This window comes from Phyllobates terribilis, unplaced genomic scaffold (genome assembly GCF_046119375.1).
Source record: "Phyllobates terribilis strain yellow unplaced genomic scaffold, ASM4611937v1 Scaffold_8__6_contigs__length_399053987, whole genome shotgun sequence".
Classification (NCBI taxonomy): domain Eukaryota; kingdom Metazoa; phylum Chordata; class Amphibia; order Anura; family Dendrobatidae; genus Phyllobates; species Phyllobates terribilis.
Genome location: NW_027362768.1, coordinates 108768785 through 108792069, shown reverse-complemented (window position 1 = coordinate 108792069; position 23285 = coordinate 108768785). Strand labels below are relative to the sequence as shown.

General features: G+C 46.3%; 1 protein-coding gene across 2 annotated transcripts in view; it reads left to right on the top strand.

The window, feature by feature from the left end:
- Positions 1-23285, top strand: part of DIPK1A (divergent protein kinase domain 1A) — a 250794-nt gene that overhangs the window by 12433 nt on the left and 215076 nt on the right. The window lies entirely within an intron of this gene.

Here is a 23285-nt window from a genome sequence, read left to right as displayed (position 1 = left end):
AAATTTCCCCCTTTATCTATGTATCCGAACATAGATCTTTTTACACAACTGGTTATTAGTAGTTTTTAAGAATGCGCAGGATTTGCTCAAAAAATTGTGATTTTGAGAAACAATCACAGGACCTTACTGAACGCTTTCTAGGACGTGGCTACTCCAATAAATCTATACAACGAGGTTATCGCCGTGCAAAATTTACGAAAAGAAATGCACTCTTGAATAACACCAAATATAAGAAGGACAATGATATTGTCAGATTTACACTGTGTTCCAAATTATTATGCAAATAATATTTTCTCAGATTTTCCCAAATTACCTATATGAATTGCAGTCATTGTAATTTTCCAGTCAAATAACTATTAGAGTACAATTGAAAGGTTTTTGTACAAACTGCCTATAATAACAGTATATTCTTAAAAAAATAAAAAACTCAAACTGCACTCAAAATACATGTTCCAAATTATTATGCACAGCAGAGTTTTCAACCTTTTCATTTTAATAAAGAACAAAAAAATGGTCATTTTTGAAATTATAAGCATTAGCAGGTTATTACAAACTGAAATCAAACAGTTTTCAACTCAAAACTTTATTCTAGGTGATGTTACATTTGCACATAGGACCCCTTGTTCGAAAGGAGCTTCTGAACTCTCTCGTCCATTGAATTTGTCAGGTTTTGGATGGTTTCTGCTTTGTTTTGCATGAGGACAGAATACCCTCCCAGAGCTGTTGCTTAGATGTGAACTGCCTCCCGCCATCATAGACACTCCTTTTGATGATGCTCCAGAGGTTCTCAATGGGGTTGAGGTCAGGGGAGCATGGGTGCCACACCATAAGTTTGTCCCCTTTTATGCCCATAGCAGCCAGAGATGCAGATGTGTTATGTGCAGCATGAGACAGGTTGAAAACTCTGCAGTGCATAATAATTTGGAACATGCATTTTGAGTGCAGTTTGAGTTTTTTATTTTTTTAAAAATATACTGTTATCATAGGCAGTTTGTACAAAAAAACTTTCAATTGTACTCTAATAGTTATTTGACTGGAAAATTACAATGACTGCAATTCATATAGGCAATTTGGGAAAATATGAGAAAATATTATTTGCATAATAATTTGGAACACAGTGTATATCTACATTTAACTCCAGGAGTAAGGATATTTGGTCTAGCCTGAATAAATACTGGGATATACTTACTAAGGATCCCATACTCACGAATCATGTCACAAAACACCCAGCAATTACTTATCGACGATCACAAAATTTGAAGGACCTACTGGTACAGAACTACACCAAAAAAACCTCTTCAATACTGGCAGGTCTAAGTGGGGCTGCAAACCTTGTGGATCATGTGTCGCTTGTCCGAATATCATTAAGACTGACTCTTTTACAGACTCATCTATGACAAAAAAGTACAAAATAACTCATGTTATCTCTTGCAAAACTACTGGTATCATCTATTTAGCCAACTGTCCCTGTAACAAATATTATGTTGGTTTGACCACACGTGAAATTTAAAGGCGTGTTAGAGAACATGTGTTCGATATACAGGCTGCTAAAGGAAGTACAGATTCCTCTGAACTAAAGACCTTACCACGTCACTTCAAATACCATCACAATTGTGATAGCTCTAAACTGATGGTCAAGGGTATCGATAGAATCTATACTGATTCGAGAGGTGGTAACTGGAAGAAAATTCTCGCACAGAGGGACGCAAAATGGATTACCCTTCTTGATACTCTGACACCGAAGGGTCTAAACGAAACGGTGAGTTTTGTTCCGTTTTTATAAATACAATTGCATTTAATATGCGGTCGCTGTTCTATATTAGTTTTTTATTTGTTTTTACTTATATTGTTTTTATTTTGTTTTAATTTGTATTTCCTTTTTTGTAGTTCTTTCGCCAACGAGAGATTTCCCCATTCCATTGGCAGGAGGATGAATATATTCGGACGGGTGGTTTTCATTGGAATTCTATGTGTCTCCAACTGATATGGCCTCTGTTCTAATAATTTTTCATTTAATAATTCTAGATTGGGATTTTAACATATATTTTCACCTTTTATACTAAGCCCCTTTATCGGTCATCTAATATTCACTATATATATCTTTTGCATTATCTTTGCACTTATTTATCACACGATTATATATACTTTTTGTTCTATTATTATTACTATTTATATGTTTTTCACTCTGCACTTGATTACCTTATCCCACACATCCTAATTGGACACTGTTTCCACCTCCAATACCCCTATCCGGTTATTCTATTATATTCTTTTGTGTTCCACCGCTATGGACATTTTCTAGAACTTCCGGTAAACTGTATCTCCCTGTGCGTTCCACGGTGGACCGCATCCCGACGTCACTTCCGCTCCCATGCCGCGACCTTACTGGTCGCGTCATGTGATACGGAAATGACGCCGGCGTTCACAGACGGCCCCACGCAGCTGTCAGCTGCGGGTGCTCTCTGTGACTTCCCAATCTCCATTGGCCAATGGATTATATATAACGACCCCATATCCACCCTCCCACTATCCCTCGTCAAAGCCCGCAGTGGCGAAACGCGCATTGGGAAACGTGGTGTGTGGTACCAGTACTCTGGTGGTAAGCATGTTTATTTAATCACATTGGTTCCTCTCCAATCATGTGGTGTTAATTTTGTCCTAACTTTGAAAGTGTTTGCTCAAAAATCCCATGAATTTTCCATTCTTTATTTATTAATTTTTGCACATTTGCACCTTTAACGCACGGTCACTTTATTTAAAATAAGTTTTTCTCACTATCATGTGAAATAACTGCAGTCCGTGCTATATTACTCCATTATCCTGTGGATTACATCATATAGAATTGTCCTTCTTACTATATACTTAGATTTTGTTATTCATTATTTTTGAGCTTCTGATACCATCTTCTTTATTATACGGATGAACATACATTGTTTTTTTATCTCTTACCTACCATGTGAATATTAATATTTATGGATCAATCATGTATCAATTTATATGTACCCATTATGAAATTTTACTACTATCCTAGTACCACACCTTCTGTATACCACCTGTTGGATTCTGTTTTGTTGATCCTATATGTCTAATTTTATCAAATAAAGTTGTTCTATTTTGTCATTATTCTGCTGTTGTGCAATCTAATTGTAGGGTATTATAGTCGTATGTTTGCACAGCCACTATATGCTTATCCATATGTGTTGCTAGTCATCATATTATGCAGCACTGTGTACTTACAATTGCTAATTTTGCCTTTCTACCCAGCTAACTCTTCTCTTTTCCATTAGGTCTATGACATCATGTGATTAAAAACTGACAAGCTGAATTCTTCTAAGCTCTATGTATAAGCAGGAGGTCAATTTTCCCTGCATGAGTCATCATTAGAACTACAATTTTAGGTCCCTGTCTGGGGGGGAAGAGTGGAGCAGCTGGGACAGGAGTTGAAGAGGGGGATGATTCATGCAGGGAAAAGAGACTTCATGTTTCTACATAGAGCAAAGAGAAGAATTAGCTGGGTAGAAAGGTAAAATGAGCAATTGTAAGTACACAGTGCTGTATAATATGATGACTGCAATATATTAAGAGGATAAAAACTTTGATGTGAGTGCTTCTTTAAAAACTAATCAAAATGAGACTGAAGGATTTTGAAGCCAATAAATTGTTTTTATAGAACGAATATTATAGTATTGTAACAGGACACAAAAAGCTTGGCTGTAGCAGGCATTATTTATAGGACAATTAAGGCTAAGATTTCCTTTGGGTGTGCTTCCCTGAAGGAAGTTAAATAAGGAAATGTTCGTCAGTGTTGTTTTATTTACATTTTTGTATCCTGGTCTTGTTCGAGATCCGTGGCTTTGGACGATGTGTCCACTTCCTGAACGTACAGCTAAACTAACAGAAGGAAAGATCAAATCTGACATGATTCTATAAAAAGTAATATGCAGATAGGATGAGATAAGCTGTGGGGCCTCGTAGAAACCATACAGTGGCTCTCAGAGTGCCGGCTGGCCAAAAACATATAGTAAATAGAAAAATTTTCCCGGATTCCACCAGTGTTGTGATACCCACCACAAAGATGTCAGAGGAGTTGTTCTATTTGAAAAACAAAACTTTTTTTTTTCCGGGTTTAAAACACACTGGTGACCCTGTTATCTTGGGCCTGCCTTGGATAATTTTTGAAGCTGTGTTTGCCCGCTCCTCTGCCCTTCAAAGGGTGCAGTAACGATAATATGTGATTAACATGTATCCAAATAAATAGGCAACCATGTAAATCATTGAGTTATCCAGAACCAGAGGGACTTATTACATGTTCTCTCTTATCTGGATCATAGGGTTTGCGTTAGAGTATTATGTTCTTAATGTTTATTGTTAATTTGTTGCGTTTTTGGAGATTTTTTTGGTGCGCATTTCACATTCCTTTTTTTATTTAGTTTTCTTAGTGAAAAAGCACTGCAATTCAATGCAAACAAGGGGAAAACTTACAAACTCCGTATAGATGTTCTCCTTGGTTGGATGTAAAGGGAAAAACCAATCACCAAGTTTTTGCTGCCTCATCTGAGAGGAAGAGACACTGATTCCAATGATGTATCACTTAGTTTACTGGATGCAGCAGTTGTGACACAATCAGAGTTTTCTGCATTTTTTACCCACTCCTGGTTTTGGCCTACAAATATGGAGGTACAAAAATTCACCAAGTACTCAACGTGCGCACATGAGCTTTAAGGGTTGGTCTGAGGGTCAAATCCCTATCTATTTAGTGGTGTAATCTAAACTCATTTCTAATATGCTTGTGTGACGCCCAGCTGCGCTTGGTATCACAAATCCTAGAAGGGTATATTGAAGGATTCCTCCACAGAGGCCCCCATAACCATTCACACATCTCCACCTTCCACCTCAGACCACCAGAGGGAGCCCGTTAGGGATATATAAGGGAAGGTGGAGCCAGGCAGCAGTTAGTTGCAGTTGCAGTCAGAGTCTAGTTCAGTCTGGTTTAGCAGTGAGTCCAGTGCAGTCTGAGAAGAGTTACCTCAGAGGACAAAAGCCTGTTCCAGCTCCTGCAATTGCTATCCTGCAGTGGAGCTTCCAGATCAAGATTCGGTGTAACTCAGAGAGGTGAGCTTTAGGTGTGCCGGTGCCATAAGATCGGTGAAGCGCGGCAAGCTGCCGCTAGTGTGAGTAGCCTAGTGAGGGCCCTAGTAGGCCGAAGGCAAGAGGATAGTTAGTACATAGGGGGCAGAGGAGCTTAATTGGCTCACCCCGAAGCAGTTACCGGACACCGGGTCCGAAGCTTACCGGTATCTCCACGACCCAGTAAGATAAACCGGAATCCCTGGAGAACTACAAGTCCCAGGATCGCTAAAGTGCTGATACATAACAGAGCCAGGAGACACATAGGCCCCGTAAGTCGGGAGTGTGTACTCCAAGGAAAGGCCCTACCACAAGGTCAGCCAGCGCAGGACAGAGACAAAGTTAGGCCTAGCTCCAGGCAGATCAGAAACTTACTACGCAGAGGCAAGAAACAGGAGGCCCAAAACCCGCTCATTGGGGAGGATCCTGACATGTACCCTTCACCCTACAGTGCTCCTGGACGTGCCTGAATTTCCATCAGTAAAAGGTACTGAAGTGACTATCGTGTCTGTCCCCGTTCTTGCTCTGACCTGGCCCGGTCTCGCCTGTCCTGCAACCCCCCCTTCATACACTGCCCTGAGGCCTAGCTCCACCTGTGGGGAGCTATACCATCAAGCTGCCGTATCACCAGCCTCAGTGGACTGCGCAGCGCTGGTGATCCTCACCAGAAGCCACAGGTGGCATCACAAACTCTTTTATAAACGTAACAAATTATCCACCCTTTTTAAAGGAGATACCCCAGGGTACGGCCCCGGGAGCCGACCACTGTGACATCCCAAAGGATAAAGCCCCGGGTACCCGAGTCATCCCCATTCCCCTGGGCGAGTCATCTCCAACTGGCGTCACAAACAGGATTGCGTGCCCGCTGCAACGACGCCGTGTTTTGCCCGTTGCCACCGGGTACTGTGCGCCTCTATTCTGAACTGTGTACGTAAAGTTGTGGTGAAGGTTGCCGCCATTGTTGGGCCGCTGAGCGAGAAGAAGGGCATAACCGCGGGAAAATAAGGGGCGTACCTGCAAAAGAGCGCGAAGCCCCGGACACGCCCCACGCCTCGACGTCAAAGCGAGAAGCGCCAGGTCCTGTAAGGAGCGTCGCTGAACGCGCTGACGTAGGACGCAAGAGACGCAAGGTCCTGAAGACAACCGTCACCTGCGGAGCTGCGGCCTACCGGAAGAAAAACCAGAAGGTAGGCCACGGTTAGCTAGGGGAGCGTCAAGATGTCCGACGAGCAGCAGAACGCCGACCTGCCTGTCAATGTCCCTGAAGTTCACCCCGCGCCCGATGATGAGCAGGCCAAAGCCGCCGCTCCACCAGCAGCGCCTGTAACACCTGTTATTCCTATGACTTTACCGTACATTCCTGGAGCAAAGTGGCTCCCCCAGTACAACGGCAAACCAGATACCCTGTCTGGATTCAAGCAGAAGATATGTGGTATCTTGGACATGTACTCTATGACCGGCAAACAAAGAGCCGCCGTTGTATTAGGACAACTGACCGGTGCTGCGGAACGGGAAGTGGAAACATGGTCGGCCGCAGACCAGGAATCAGTGTCCGCAATCTTTCAAAAACTACAGACTGTCTTTGAGGACCTTACTGAGGCGGACCTCCGGATGAGGTTCTACAGTTGTTCCCAACAACCAGAGGACAATGTTTGGGACTATGCTTGGCATCTTCAGGTGGCCCTGCGGGCTCTTAAACAGGTCAGTCCAACAAGCATTGAAAATGAACACAAAATGCTAAAGGAGCAGTTTGTCCGGGGACTGAGGTCTCCAGAGGAGAGCAGGACTGTGCGTTGGTGGTCCCTGGATCATCCAGATGCCACCTTTGACAACCTTAAGGACATGGCTATAAAAGGACTGCAGCCCCTGGAAACAAATGCCATCCAACGTTACTAGGGTGGGGCTACTCCAGAGCCTGCAACACCCACCTTTTCCCCAGTGGCTGCTGAAGCAAAGGTTCCAGCAACGTCCCCTTAAGAACTGGACAGTCTGCGCTCTGAGGTGCGTCAGTTGAGTAAAACCCTGACCACCGTGCTGAGTGCTCTGCAGCTGTGGACGGAGCCCGAGGAAGGAGGGAAAATCCTGCTAGCCGATAGCCCTGAGGATGTCCCCTGGATGCGCAGGAGGAGGAGGCCAACACCACCCTCTTCGAGGACCAGTGATTAGCGCCGTCCACTGAGGGACCCAACCTGCTACCGATGCCGCAAGACCGGACACATCGCCCAGAATTGTCCTTTAAACGAGAAAACCCTGGGTCCGAGGGCCGACACCCAGGAGTAAACTCACCAGGCCCATCAGACTGGTACAACAGGTTCGTCGGAGGAAGACCTTTCCTGTCCATTGTACTGGACGGGATCCCGACGCATGCCCTGCTGGACACAGGATCTCAGGTAACCATCATGCCTGACGTCCTCTACAAGAGGTTCTGGTCCATGGACGACCTACGTCCGCCAGCTCCAAATTTGACTGTATATGCCTCAAATGGGCTCCCCCTTAACCTACTCGGGGTTAAGAATGTGACTGTAAAGGTGGGGAGAGTGGAGCTGAAGGACCAGGGGCTAATTGTAATAGAGACTAATCCTGATGACACCAATCCGTATATGGTACTTGGCACTAACATTGTTGGTAACTGTTTGGGACAGGTTGTCTTCTTGCTCCAACAGATCGCCGACACTGTGTCACGGGTGTGTTGCCATGAAGATCGTCGCGATTACACAGCCTGACTTCTCGCAGCTGAGTTTTTGGTGCTTGGTGTTTTTCGGCAGGGAGGGAGTTAATTCTCTCTCTCTGTGCTAGACGAGGCCCAGCCTCGCCCAGCTGCAGTTAATTCTGCAGTATTGGGACTCCTTCAAATACCTGCCGTTCTGATAGGGTGGTTGTCGGTGAAAGCTTTTCATGCAGACTATTGGAGTAATACGTGGTATTGTGAAGTGGGAGCGAAGTGTACTCGGTGTGGTTTTTTCCCTTCCTCGCTTTATTCTTTATCCCCTTACCCGTTGGTGTTCCCTCCGTTGTAGTGGTGTAAGTTTTTTGTATGCAAGGTGGTTTTTGGTTTGCCCCTTGTACTGTCTCGTTCGTCTTGTACTGTGTTTGGCATATACGGTCCTGTCCCCAATTGTTGTGATCGGGGTCCTTCTCAGGACTAGATTACTGAGGTTCAGGGATTCTCAGGAGGTAGGTTTACGCTGGCGGCCTGGACCTCTGTACCATCAACAGTACCTCCAGGTAGAGGGATTAGGCAGGGCCTCAGTGTAGGGTCAGCATAGGCTCCTGACCTCCTGAACGCCGAGACAGTGTGACATTTTCACCGACCCACTAAAAGATTCTCTCCAGCCACCATGGATCCAGTAGCCAATATAGCTCGGCAGTTGCAGAGTTTGTCCTTGGAGCTGGCGGACGTTAAGTCCAAGGTTTTGTATCCCCTGGAGCAAGCCGGATCAGAACCCAAAGTAGCTCTCCCTGACAGGTTCACGGGGGGGCGGGACAAGTTTTTTGTTTTCCGGGAGGCATGTAAGTTGTACTTTCGGCTGCGGCCTCGGTCATCGGGGAGTGAAGAACAAAGGGTGGGAATAGTCATCTCGCTCCTTCAAGGGGACCCCCAATCTTGGGCGTTCTCTCTTCCCCCGGGCTCTCCGGCTCTCCGGACAGTGGATGGGTTTTTCTCTGCTCTGGGTCTTGTATATGATGACCCGGATCAGATCTCCCTTGCTGAATCTAAGTTACGTAGGATCCAGCAGGGAGATCGTCCAGCGGAGGAATTCTGTTCAGAGTTCCGTAGGTGGGCCACGGACACCCAGTGGAATGACCCGGCTCTTCGGAGCCAGTTTTGTCAAGGTTTATCTGACAAATTAAAGGATATGTTGGCACAGTATGACTCTCCCGCGTCGCTGGAAGCCGCTATGGCCCTTGCTATTCGCATTGAGAGACGGCTTCGGGAGAGGTGTGGGATAACTCCACCCCCTGTGATGACTCCACCTTCTACAAGGGTCCCTTATATGGAGGTTCCCCTGGTCAGTCCAGAGGAGCCTATGCAGTTAGGAGGGACATCCTTTCGGGGGAGGGGACCGGCGGTGCGCCACAAGACAGGAAGGTGTTTCTTCTGCGGGAGAAAGGGACATTTTATTGGGGGGTGTCCTTCCCGTCCTTCGCAGAGCAAAGAGTCGTCGGAAAACTATTGATCCCAGGTTGTGTGGTGGACGGCAATCTGGGAGTAGGTATTTCGTCCCTAGGTTCGTCTCAGTTTCTTGTACCGGCGGAGGTGGTGGTGGGTACGAGAACTGAGAGGTTATCTGTTCTTCTGGATAGTGGGGCCGGGGCTAATCTGGTGGACGCTTGGTTTGCTCGGGTTCAAGGTATGCGATTGAGTGTGTTGGCTAAACCCATCCCCATATTCTCGATCGACGCCAGGCCTCTCGGTCAGGGAAGTTTTTCGCAAGCGGTGCATAACATAAATCTTCAGGTGGGGGCGATACATAAAGAACTGTTGTCTTGTTACGTGTTGGAGGGTCTTCCCACTCCTATTGTGTTGGGCCTTCCTTGGTTAACTAAGCATAACCCGGTTATTAATTGGCAATCTAGAGAGATAAGCCAATGGAGTGAATTCTGTAAAAAAAACTGCATGAATACGGTCATCGGTACGGTCGCTCCTAGGGTCTTACCCCCATTTCTGGCTGACTTTGAGGATGTGTTCTCAGAAAGAGGGTGTCAGGAACTACCTCCTCATCGCGTGTATGACTGTTCGGTAAAACTGCTTCCCGGCGTCAAGTTACCTAAATCTAGGTTGTATAATTTGTCTGGTCCGGAGAGGCAGGCCATGAAGGATTATATTTCAGAGAGTCTGGCTAAGGGGCATATTAGACCTTCATCTTCCCCGGTGGCCGCGGGGTTCTTCTTTGTGAAGAAGAAAGATGGTGGCCTACGCCCTTGCCTGGATTTCCGTGAACTTAATCGGATTACGGTCCGAGATCCGTATCCGCTCCCACTTATCCCCGATCTCTTCAATCAGATCGTGGGCGCCAAATGGTTCTCTAAATTGGATCTCAGGGGGGCGTACAATCTGATTAGGATGAAGGAGGGGGATGAGTGGAAGACGGCTTTTAACACTCCGGAGGGACATTATGAGAACCTTGTCATGCCATTTGGTCTGACTAATGCCCCGGCGGTGTTCCAACACTTTGTTAATGACATTTTTCGCTGCCTGGTGGGTCAGTTTGTTGTTATTTATCTGGATGACATCTTAATTTACTCGCCTGATCTTGTGTCTCATCAGGAGTATGTTAGGCAGGTGTTACAGATCTTGCGGGATAATAAACTGTACGCCAAGTGGGAAAAGTGTGTGTTCGCCGTTCAGGAAGTCCAGTTTCTAGGCTTCCTGGTGTCAGCGTCTGGTTTTCGTATGGACCCTGGGAAAGTGCGGGCAGTTCTTGAGTGGGATCTGCCAGAGAATCTTAAGGCACTACAACGTTTTCTGGGGTTTGCTAATTATTACCGGAAATTCATTCGTAATTTCTCGTCCATGGTTAAACCTCTCACAGACATGACAAAAAAAGGGACGGATTTTTCTAGGTGGTCTGACAAGGCTTGTCAAGCTTTCTCCTCCTTGAAAAAATGTTTTGCCTCGGCACCCATACTCATTCAACCTGATGTGTCACAGCCATTCATTGTAGAGGTAGACGCTTCTGAGGTAGGGGTAGGGGCAGTATTATCACAAGGTTCGTCTCCTGGTAAATGGCGTCCGTGCGCTTTTTTCTCTAAAAAATTGTCGTCCGCTGAGAGGAATTACGATGTCGGCAATAGGGAACTCTTGGCCATTAAGTTAGCTTTTGAGGAGTGGCGCCATTTTTTGGAGGGGGCTATCCATCCCGTCACCGTCATCACCGATCACAAGAACCTGCTATATCTGGAGTCTACAAAACGTCTGAATCCCAGACAAGCTAGGTGGTCATTGTTTTTTACCAGGTTTAATTTTGTCGTCACATATCATCCTGGATCAAAAAATGTAAAGGCGGATGCCTTATCTCGTAGTTTCCCTGGGGCCGGGAATACGGATGACCCAGTTCCTATCCTTCAGGAGGATGTGGTGGTGTCGGCAGTATTCTCTGAGCTTGAGGAGGAAGTATTGGAGGCTCAGGGGGACGCCCCTGTTGGACCTCCTGGGAGACTGTTTGTTCCAGATCAGTTGCGACAAAAGGTGATCGAGGCACACCACAACTCAGCTTTGGCAGGACACCCAGGGAGTAAAGCAACTGTGGATCTCCTTTCGCGTCGGTTTTGGTGGCCTAATTTACATAGGGAGGTGGGAACTTTTGTTGCGTCCTGTGGGGTTTGTGCGCGCTCTAAGACCCCACGTACCCGTCCGTCTGGGGCTCTCTTACCTTTGAAGATCCCAGAGCGTCTGTGGACTCATCTGTCTATGGACTTTATTACGGATCTCCCGCCATCTTCGGGTAAAACGGTCATACTCGTTGTAGTGGACAGGTTCAGCAAGATGGCACATTTTATCGCTCTTCCTGCTCTTCCTAATGCTAAAACTCTTGTGCAGGTGTTCATTGGGGAGATTGTAAGGCTTCACGGTGTACCCTCTGATGTGGTGTCTGATCGGGGGTCTCAGTTTGTGTCCAAATTCTGGAGGGCATTTTGTACACGGCGGGGGATGCATTTATCGTTTTCTTCGGCTTTTCATCCTCAGACCAATGGTCAGACGGAACGTCTGAACCAGAGTTTGGAGACATATCTCCGGTGTTTTGTGTCAGAGAACCAGGAGGACTGGGCTTCTTTCTTACCTCTGGCGGAGTTTGCTCTTAATAATAGGCGGAGTGAGTCCACTGGTAAGTCCCCGTTTTTTGGGGCATATGGTTTTCACCCCTAGTATTGTACTTTCAGTAGGGGGGGCTTTTCAGGGGTTCCTGAGGAGGAACGATTTTCGTCATCACTCGCTTCGATATGGAAAGGGTTGCTGTATAATCTAAGTTCTATGGGGAACCGATACAAACGTATGGCTGATAGGAAGAGAGTGTCTGGTCCGGACCTAAGTGTGAACGATCGGGTATGGTTGTCTACCAAGAATATAAAACTTAAGGTTCCCTCCTGGAAACTGGGTCCCAGGTTCATCGGGCCGTATAGGATCTGCTCTATAATTAATCCGGTGGCATTTCGTCTTGACCTCCCCTCTACTTTTAAAATTCACAACGTGTTCCACAGATCTTTGCTTAAAAGGTATGTGGCGCCGGTGATACCGTCACCTTTACCTCCTCCTCCTGTGGTGATCCGGAGGCCCCTCGTAGAATGGGGGGTACTGTCACGGGTGTGTCGCCACGAAGATCGTCGCGATTACACAGCCTGACTTCTCGCAGCTGAGTTTTTGGTGCTTGGTGTTTTTCGGCAGGGAGGGAGTTAATTCTCTCTCTCTGTGCTAGACGAGGCCCAGCCTCGCCCAGCTGCAGTTAATTCTGCAGTATTGGGACTCCTTCAAATACCTGCCGTTCTGATAGGGTGGTTGTCGGTGAAAGCTTTTCATGCAGACTATCGGAGTGATACATGGTATTGTGAAGTAGGAGCGAAGTGTACTCGGTGTGGTTTTTTTCCCTTCCTCGCTTTATTCTTTATCCCCTTACCCGTTGGTGTTCCCTCCGTTGTAGTGGTGTAAGTTTTTTGTATGCAAGGTGGTTTTTGGTTTGCCCCTTGTACTGTCTCGTTCGTCTTGTACTGTGTTTGGCATATACGGTCCTGTCCCCAATTGTTGTGATCGGGGTCTTTCTCAGGACTAGATTACTGAGGTTCAGGGATTCTCAGGAGGTAGGTTTACGCTGGCGGCCTGGACCTCTGTACCATCAACAGTACCTCCAGGTAGAGGGATTAGGCAGGGCCTCAGTGTAGGGTCAGGATAGGCTCCTGACCTCCTGAACGCCGAGACAGCGTGACACACTGCCAGACCGAGACAGAGGAGGGCGCTACAGAAGGAGATCCGAGTCCTGATGTATCAACAGCAAGTGAGGTCAATCCAAAAACTCATGAGATGGTATGGCAGATAGTGGTCCCGAAGACAGACATCCAGATGGTATTAGAGGCTTACCACGATCAAGCGGGGCACTTTGGCTGGAAAAAGCTAGAGACCCTGCTGAAATGTCGATTCTACTGGGTAGGAATGAGCAGCTCCATTGAGAGGTGGTGCCGGGACTGTGGACCCTGTGGCCTAAGAAGAAAAGACTTCAGCAGCCAGAAGGCATCCCTGCAACCTATCAAGACGACTCGGCCCCTGGAGATCGTGGCCCTGGACCATGTCAAGCTGTCCCCCAGCAGGTCAGGGTACTCCTATGCTCTGACCATGGTGGATCACTACTCACGTTTCATGGTGGTCGCCCCCGTCAAAGACCTGACGGCAGAGGCAGCAGCGAAGACATTCCAAGCGTACTTCTGCAGACCCCACGGATATCCTGAGCAAGTGCTGACGGACCAGGCCCGGCCTTTGAGGCTGAGTTCTGCCATTTGTACGGTTGTAAGAAGATAAGAACTACACCGTACCACCCACAAACAAACGGTCTCTGCGAAAAGATGAACAACATCATCATCGACCTGCTAAAGACCATACCACTTGAGGAGAGAAACCAGTGGCCAGACCTACTACCAGACCTAGTGGATCTGTACAATCATATACCAGTCAGTTCCACCAATTGCACTCCGGCATATCTCATGCGGGCAAGGCCAGGAAAACTGCCCATGGACCTGGAGCTTGGTGTTGTTGAGCCTGAAGCTGATATGACCACTGAGGATTGGGATAAGACCAGACAAGAGCAGTACAGAAGAGTACAAGCTTGTGTCAAGGACAGTCTTACTCGGGTAAGAGAAAAGCAGGAAGTTCAATACAACAAAAATGCACCTGCAGAACCTTTCACACCTGGTGAAACAGTATTGAAAAGAAAAAGACGTAACTACAAACTTGATGACCAGTGGGAAAAAGACCCCTACACTGTGTTACCGTCAAGGTTTGACAATAAGAAGACATGCATAATCAGTCGAGACGGAGGTAAGACATCTACAACAGTGTCCAGGGACCACCTAAAATTGTGTCCACATCTACTAAAAACTCAAGAAGAAGTGCCTCTCGCAATCCCGGAAAAACCTGAAGAAACAGTGGTACACACTGACCTAGGAGACTTCCCAGCTGATTGGCCTCAGATTGGAGGAGCAGTAATCATTCCAGTACTCCAATTCTATGAACAGCCAGAAAACCCTCCACAGCAAGTTGAACCTGTAAGTGCTGCAGAAGAGCCAGCTCAAGAAGTATCCCCGGATGAAGGATCCCCGGTAGGAGCAGAGCAAGAGGGCCCAGCCAATGGTAGACTTGCCAGCCCAAGAGAGAGGTTAAGGCAGTTTTACAACATGGTCACACGTAGAACTGGTAGAGTAACTGAGAATACAGACACTGATACCCCACAAACCATCGCACTACGCAAATCAACACGTAGCACGAGAGGTAAACCCCCTGTGAGGCACACGCAGTAGATGGTCCAAAGTTCTGAAACTGTAGATATTTACCCCTGGGGTATCGTGTATTTAAATTGTAATGTACTGTATTACTGTGTCTTTTCAGGCATATGTTTATTAGTTGGTGCTTTGCCTATTTACCTTCTTTTATGCATAACTAAAGGACTTCGTGGCTGAGGACTGTGTGCAGCCCAAAAACTGCTTGTGTATATAATTGCACTCCTTGGAGTGCCCTTTAGGTGACCTCAGAAGAAAAACCTGTCTGGAGTGGCTCTTTGGGAGGTCCAACTTGGGATCTTCATGCCCTGCAGCCACCCCAGGGCCTACGTAGAGGGTTTAGGACAGGTCCCTCAAAACCACCAAGTACTCTACCTTGTGAGATGGACATCCTTCTTGGGAACCTCACCACAAGAGACTTGGATCCTGAGGACGCTTTGCATTTGTTTTTGTTATGTAACGTTTAAGATTCGTGCCTCCCATAAAGGGAAGATTGTCCTTATTGTTCTTGGATTGTTTATGTTTATTGTTATATAAAATGTACTTCATCCCGGGAGTGCTGAGTTTAACTAGGGGGGAATGTGACGCCCAGCTGGGCTTGGTATCACAAATCCTAGAAGGGTGTATTGAAGGATTCCTCCACAAGAGGCCCCCATAACCATTCACACATCTCCACCTTCCACCTCAGACCACCAGAGGGAGCCCGTTAGGGATATATAAGGGAGGGTGGAGCCAGGCAGCAGTTAGTTGCAGTTGCAGTCAGAGTCTAGTTCAGTCTGGTTTAGCAGTGAGTCCAGTGCAGTCTGAGAAGAGTTACCTCAGAGGACAAAAGCCTGTTCCAGCTCTTGCAATTGCTATCCTGCAGTGGAGCTTCCAGATCAAGATTCGGTGTAGCTCAGAGAGGTGAGCTTTAGGTGTGCCGGTGCCATAAGATCGGTGAAGCGCGGCAAGCTGCCGCTAGTGTGAGTAGCCTAGTGAGGGCCCTAGTAGGCCGAAGGCAAGAGGAGAGTTAGTACATAGGGGGCAGAGGAGCTTAATTGGCTCACCCCGAAGCAGTTACCGGACACCGGGTCCGAAGCTTACCGGTATCTCCACGACCCAGTAAGATAAACCGGAATCCCTGGAGAACTACAAGTCCCAGGATCGCTAAAGGGCTGATACGTAACAGAGCCAGGAGACACATAGGCCCCGTAAGACGGGAGTGTGTACTCCAAGGAAAGGCCCTACCACAAGGTCAGCCAGCGCAGGACAGAAACAAAGTTAGGATTAGCTCCAGGCAGGTCAGAAACTTACTACGCAGAGGCAAGAAACAGGAGGCCCAAAACCCGCTCATTGGAGAGGATCCTGACATGCACCCTTCACCCTACAGTGCTCCGGGACGTGCCTGAATTTCCATCAGTAAAAGGTACTGAAGTGACTATCGTGTCTAGCTCCACCTGTGGGGAGCTATACCATCAAGCTGCCTTATCACCAGCCTCAGTGGACTGCGCAGCGCTGGTGATCCTCACCAGAAGCCACAGGTGGCGTCACGAACTCTTTTATAAACTTAACAAATTATCCACCCTTTTTAAAGGAGATACCCCAGGGTACGGCCCCGGGAGCCGACCACTGTGACATCCCAAAGGATAAAGGCCCGGGTACCCGAGTCATCCCCATTCCCCTGGGCGAGTCACTTGCAATAAAAATTCTCTTTCCTTCCCTAACTACACTAACAGCTATTGCCTTTATTTTCCCTACTTTCTATGTGATGATGCTTCATTTGAGTATCCCAGTGCATTTTGGGATACGCAAATGAAGTGTCATTGGTGGCAGAGGCTGCAGTCACTGCCACAGCCCCTGCCCCCTCCCTGAAATGAAGCATCCCCAGTGACCCTCATTTTAGGGGCTGGGCTAGTCCCTACTCTGTCCCTGCGCTCTATTATTAAGTGAAATGCACAGAGACACTGCATGCTTTGTGTTACCGGCTCAGTAGTAACGAGCCAGCAAAACTGAGGAGAGTGCACTGTTAGTGTGCGTTGTCAGGATCACACATGCAACATCCTCCTCTGTGGCCTACCTGCTAACACTCTCGCACCTCTCCAGTCTGTCCTTAACTCTGCTGCGTGACTGGTTCATCTCTCGCCTCGCTACTCCTCTGCTATCCCCCTTTGCAAATCCCTTCACTGGCTCCCAATTGCCCAGCATATCCAGTTCAAACTACTAACCCTGACCTACAAAGCCATCCATAACCTCTCTCCTCCATACATCTCTGAACTAATCTCCCGGTATATTCCCTCATGTAATCTCCGGTCCTCCCAATGTTAGAACTCTCCTGTTAGGTTTTTTCTAGTTTGCTGGTCACATGACCTTTTTTGCCTATTTAATCCTGCTCCGCCCTCCTGGCCTTGCTGGACTTCATTGTAATTTCTACTCTTAAGTTAGCCTGGTGCCTTACCTTTCTCAGTCTGTTTAGCTTGGTCTTCGGACCTTTAAGTTCTATGTTGTGTGTTTGTCTTTTACTGCTACAATTTCTGCTAGGAGGTGCCCAACTTTATCCCAGTCCCTAGTTCTTGTAGGGATCCCTCCCTTGCATCTATAGGTCTTCGTACAGACTAGCCGAGGACTTTAGCGGGTCTGATCGCAAGATCAGGTTCCCCGTTACATCATAGGGATCTAGCTTAGTTCTATTGTAGGGACAGATCTCCTTTCTTTCCTTAGTGCTTGTAGCAGATCATAACAGTAAGTCCAGCCAAAAAATATCTCTAAGGAAAGACTTCCAGTTTCCATCATGGTGTCGGTTCAGGATTTGGCTCAACGCCTGCAGGGACTCTCTCTGGAGGTGGCCGAGCTCCAACAACACGTGAGTAGCTGTTCTGGAGCACATTTTGTGGAGCCAAAGGTATGTTTGCCTGATTTATTCTTTGGTGATCAACAGGAATTTTTTTCCTTTAAAAATGCTTGTTTATTGTATTTTCGTTTGAGACCGAGATCCTCTGGTGATGAATCACAGCGCATAGGGTTCATAATGTCACTTTTGCACAAAGAACATCAGGGATGGGCCTTTTCTCTCCAACCTAGTGATCCATGCTTTAGATCAGTGGATAGTTTTTTTTCTGCTTTGGGTTTGTTGTATGATGATCCTGATCGTTTCTCATCAGCTGAGACTGAATTAAGACATTTGAGGCAGGGATCAGGTAATGTGGAAAAATATTGTTCTCACTTCCGTTGGTGGTCTGCCCAGATGGGGTGGAACGATTCAGCTTTGAAAAGTTTGTTTCTTGCGGGGCTAGGTGAAAGGGTTAAGGAATTGCTGATTGCTTATCCCACACCTGGAAACTTGCAGGAGGCAATGCAATTAGCTATACGGGTGGACAGGAGACTGCGTGCAAGGGTTAATGAGAGTAAATCCTCTGCCATGTCAGCTCCGAGTCTTGAGAGGGTCTGTACTGACATTGGAGAGCCAATGGAGATCGGGGCGATGGCACCCCGCTCTCAGGAAAAAGACCGCAGATCTTCTGAAGGTTTGTGCTTTTATTGCGGAAAATCTGATCATTTTATTAAGAACTGTGTACTTCGTATGAACAAAGAAAAAAAAAAGGTCAGTTACGCCCTATTGCCTGTTTAAATTCTAAGGGGGTATTTCTTTCTGCTACTACCACTGCTCAGGAAGAATTAATTGAATTTCGGATATTTGTGGATTGTGGTTCTACTCTGAATGTGATTGATGGGGGATTCTTGGAAAAACTTAAATTAAAACCCAAACCTTTGTCATCCCCTATTGCTGTGGTTTCTGTCGATGGCTCCCCCTTGAAGAGTGTTACTCACAAGGTCTGTGAATTTCCCCTCACTATTAATGGTGTTCATCAAGAAAATTTGGATTTGGTGGTATTAAATAATTTGCCTTCTCCAGTAATTTTGGGGTTACCCTGGTTAAAATTGCAAAATCCTGTACTGGATTGGTCTACCAATGAAATTAAGTCCTGGAGTCCTAAGTGTTATGACAAGTGTTGTAACGGACGTATTGCTGCGGTGGAAAAGGGGAATTACCTGTACCTATTCAGGATTTTTGGAGAGTTTTTTCTGAGGAGGAGTCACAAATTTTGCCTCCCCATAGAGACTATGATTGTACCATTGAATTTGTCCCTGGAGCGACTCTTCCTAAAAGTCGTTTATTTAATCTTACTATTCCTGAGAGAAAGGCTTTGGAGGAATACATACAGACAAGCTTGGCCGCCGGTCACATTAAGCCTTCCAAGTCTCCTGTGGCTGTTGGATTTTTTTTTGTTAAAAAAAAGGACGGCGGTTTACGTCCTTGTCTGGACTTTCGTGAGATTAATAAAATTACTGTACGCAATCCTTACCCACTGCCATTGATTCCTGATTTGTTTAGCCAGTTAGTGGGGGCCAAGTGGTTCTCTAAAATTGATCTCCGGGGGGGCATATAATTTGTTGCGCATGAAGGAGGGTGATGAATGGAAGACTGCTTTTAACACTCCTGTGGGTCATTTTGAGAACCTGGTTATGCCTTTTGGTCTTACCAATGCTCCAGCATTTTTTCAGAATCTTATTAATGACATCCTTAGACCTTTGATCGGCAAAAATGTGGTTGTGTATTTGGATGACATTTTGATTTATTCGCCTGATCTGGAGTCTCATTGGCGGAGCGTACGTGAGGTATTACAGTTATTAATTGACAATTCGCTTTTTGCTAAGCTGGAGAAATGTGAGTTTGCTGTACAGAGAATTAGTTTTTTGGGCTACATTATCTCCAGCGAAGGCTTTGAGATGGACCCTGTGAAGGTTCAGGCGGTTCAGGAATGGCCTAGGCCTATTGGTTTGAAATCGATACAGAGGTTTTTGGGTTTCGCCAATTATTACAGAAAATTCATTAAAAAAATTTCTATTATTGTCAAACCGCTGACCGATCTCACCAGGAAAGGTGCTAATGCGGTTCAGTGGACTTCTGAGGCCATTGAAGCTTTTGTGTTTCTAAAGGAGAGGTTCACCTCTGCTCCCATCCTTATGCAGCCTGATGTGACTAAGCCGTTTTTGGTTGAGGTTGATGCTTCTTCGGTGGGGGTCGGTGCGGTGTTGTCTCAGGAAATCAAGGATGGAGTACATCCCTGTGCTTTTTTTTCAAAAATTTTTTCTGAGACTGAACTTAATTACGATATTGGTAACCGGGAATTGCTGGCTATTAAACTCGCATTTGAACACTGGCGTCATCTCTTGGAAGGTGCTGAATTTCCCATTCAGGTTTTCACTGATCATAAAAATCTGATCTATCTTGATGCTGCCAAGCGCTTGAATGCCCGTCAGACTAGGTGGGCACTTTTTTTCTCGCGGTTTAATTTTTCCGTTACTTACATCCCGCTGATGCTGATGCTTTGTCTCGCAGCTTTTCTCCCATGGTCGGTGCTGAGGAGGAGGGGAGCATTTTACAAGAAGGTGTTGTGATTGCTGCATTGGACTCCGTTTTGGAAGATGAGATTCTTAAAGCCCAGGAGAATGCCCCATCTAACACTCCCCATGGGAGGTTGTTTGTGCCTAGGAACTTTAGGAGAGATTTGTTTGTTGAGTGTCATGAGTCTCGGTTGGCAGGTCATCCAGGAATTTCTGAGACCAAGAGACTTGTGGGTCGCAGTTTTTGGTGGCCTGGATGGCAGAAGGAAGTCATTAAGTGGGTGCGTCAGTGTACTGTGTGTGCTAGATCTAAGTCTTCTCATACTCCTGCTGCGGGGTTGCTTTGCCCTCTGGAGGTTCCTAGTGCACATTGGACACATCTGTCTATGGACTTTATTACTGACCTTCCCCCCTCTGAGGGTTTCACAATCATCTGGGTGGTCGTGGACCATTTTAGCAAGATGTGTCACTTGGTTCCTTTCATCAAACTGCCCTGCGCTAAGACACTCGCTAAGGCCTTTGTCAAGGAAATTGTCAGACTACATGGCGTTCCTACTGACTTTGTTTCGGATAGGGGACCTCAGTTCGTGGCTCGTTTTTGGCGTGCTTTTTGTGACAGGTTGGGAGTTCATTTGTCGTTTTCATCCGGATATCATCCTGAGTCTAATGGCCAGACAGAAAGGAAGAATCAGGATGTTGAGCAGTTCTTGCGTTGTTTTGTGGCAGACAATCAGGAGGGGTGGTCTGAGTTTCTGCCACTTGCTGAGTTTGCTCTTAACAACCATACATCCTCTTCTGCTGGTTGTTCGCCTTTTTTTTGTTGTTCTGGGAGACATCTGTCTTTTGGGTCATTCTCCAAATTGGTATCGGCTGTGCCTGAGGAGGAGAGTTTTTCCGGTGACTTGGAGAGAGTTTGGACGGATGTGCGTGGTAATCTTCAGGAGGCTAACAAAAAATCTAAGAGGTACTTTGATAGGAAACGGCAAGAGGTTTTGTTTGCTATTGGTGACATGGTTTGGTTGTCCTCTAAGAATCTGCGGTTGAGGATTCCTTCTAAAAAATTGGGTCCCAAGTTTGTAGGGCCCTTTAAGCTGCTTCAGGTAGTTAACCAATCTGCTGTTAGGTTGGAGGTTCCTACCTCCTGGAAGATTAATCCGGTGTTTTATGTTTCTCTGTTGAAAAGAGCTTGTGTGTCGGATGGAGACGTCTCTGCCACTGTTCCTCCGGTGGTGGAGGACGGGGAATACGAAATTTCCCGCATCCTAAATTCTAGACGGTATAGAGGGAGTTTGCAGTATCTCGTCGCTTGGAAAGGTTTCGGACCCGAGGATAACTCATGGGTGAGGGCGGATGATGTTTCTGCTTCCAGACTTGTCAGAGCGTTTTACAGGAGGTTTCCTGATAAGCCTGGGCCTAGGGGGTCCGGAGGATACTCTTAGAAGAGGGGGTACTGTTAGAACTTTCCTGTTAGGTTTTTTCTAGTTTGCTGGTCACATGACCTTTTTTGCCTATTTAATCCTGCTCCGCCCTCCTGGCCTTGCTGGACTTCATTGTAATTTCTACTCTTAAGCTAGCCTGGTGCTTAGTTATCTTCTCAGTCAGTTTAGCTAGGTCTTCGGACCTCTATGTTCTATGTTGTGTGTTTGTCTTTTACTGCTACAATTTCTGCTAGGAGGTGTCCTACTTTATCCCAGTCCCTAGTTCTTGTAGGAATCCCTCCCTTGCATCTATAGGTTTTCGTACAGACTAGCCGAGGACTTTAGCGGGTCTGATCGCAGGATCAGGTTCCCCGTTACATCGTAGGGATCTAGCTTAGTTCTATTGTAGGGACAGATCTCCTTTCTTTCCTTAGTGCTTGTAGCAGATCATAACACCCAAGACCTCCTTCTCTCTTCCACACTTATTCGTTCCTCACCCAATCGCCTCCAAGACTTCTCCAGAATATCCCCCATCCTGTGGATTTCTGTGCATCAACACGTCCGATTTTCCGCCACATTCGGATCCTTCAGACGGAACCTGAAAACCCATCTCTTCAAAAAAGCCTACAACCCGCAATAAACCCGCTGCTGCATCACCACCACCAGAGCTGCTGCAACCCCCAACCTACTGTCTCCTTCCCCATCCTGCAGAGGAATGTAAGCCCGCAAGGGCAGGGTCCTCTTCCCTCTGTACCAGTCTATCATTGTTAGTTTGTTTACTGTAAGTGATATCTGTATTTGGTATGTAACCCCTTCTTATGTACAGAACCATGGAATTAATGGTGCTATATAAATAAATAAATAAATAATAATAATAATAATAATAATAAAATACACAGCGTTCAGAGACCAGCGCCGCTCCCGGTCTCTGAATGCTGGGGTGTTCTGACACCGCGCGCTGACAGTGAGCTCTCCTCTGTTTTGCTAGCTCAATACTGCTGATCTGAGCCAGCAATACATAACGTGCGCACTGTCACTGTGCACATCACACACTGCACAACGCGTAGGCACTAGCCCAGCCCCTGAAACGAAGGTCACTGGTGATGCTTCATTTCAGGGAGAGGGCTGGGACTGTGGCAGTGACTGAAGCCTCTGCCCCCCCAAACCCTCCCACCCCGCCGATGACGCTTTGTTTGAGTATACCAGAATGCACTGGGAAACTCAAACGAAGTGTCATTACACAGGAAGTAGGGAAAACAAATTCAATAGCTCTTAGATGATGCATTGAGGGAAGGATAAGGTTTTTTTAATGCAAGCATATTAGAAATTAGTTTAGATTACAGCACTAAATAGATAGACATTTAGATAAAAATGTATTTGACTTTAAGACTACCCTTTTAAGACAACTCCTGCCATGGGATAAAGTAAAGCAGAAAATCTTTTTGTACCATTTTGTGCAGCTGGGTGAGGTTCTATAGCCCCAACAGACATTGCATTGTTGGTGTAACCCCACTGGCACGGTATGTTGAAGACATCTCATTGCTGTGGGCAGCTTTATATCTTGCTTTCATTGCAGAAAAACACATGTTGGAATCTCCAGTCTGCAAATAGTAGATAAAATTTTGCTCTGACTGAATTCATTATTTTTCCTACTAACAATTCTGTTTTACAGCGGCCACTGCCAACACCCAGAGGAATATGTTTGTTTTCATAAAAAAAATGCAGTGAAATGTTTCTCTATTTTGCAGCCAGATTTCTTTACCTGTACAATAAGAGGGTATCACTTTGACCTTACTTTGATTACACAGTATTAGAAAAAATCAGATCCTGAGCCTATAACCTACTTAGTACTAAGCTACCTAAGCACAAGATGTATGA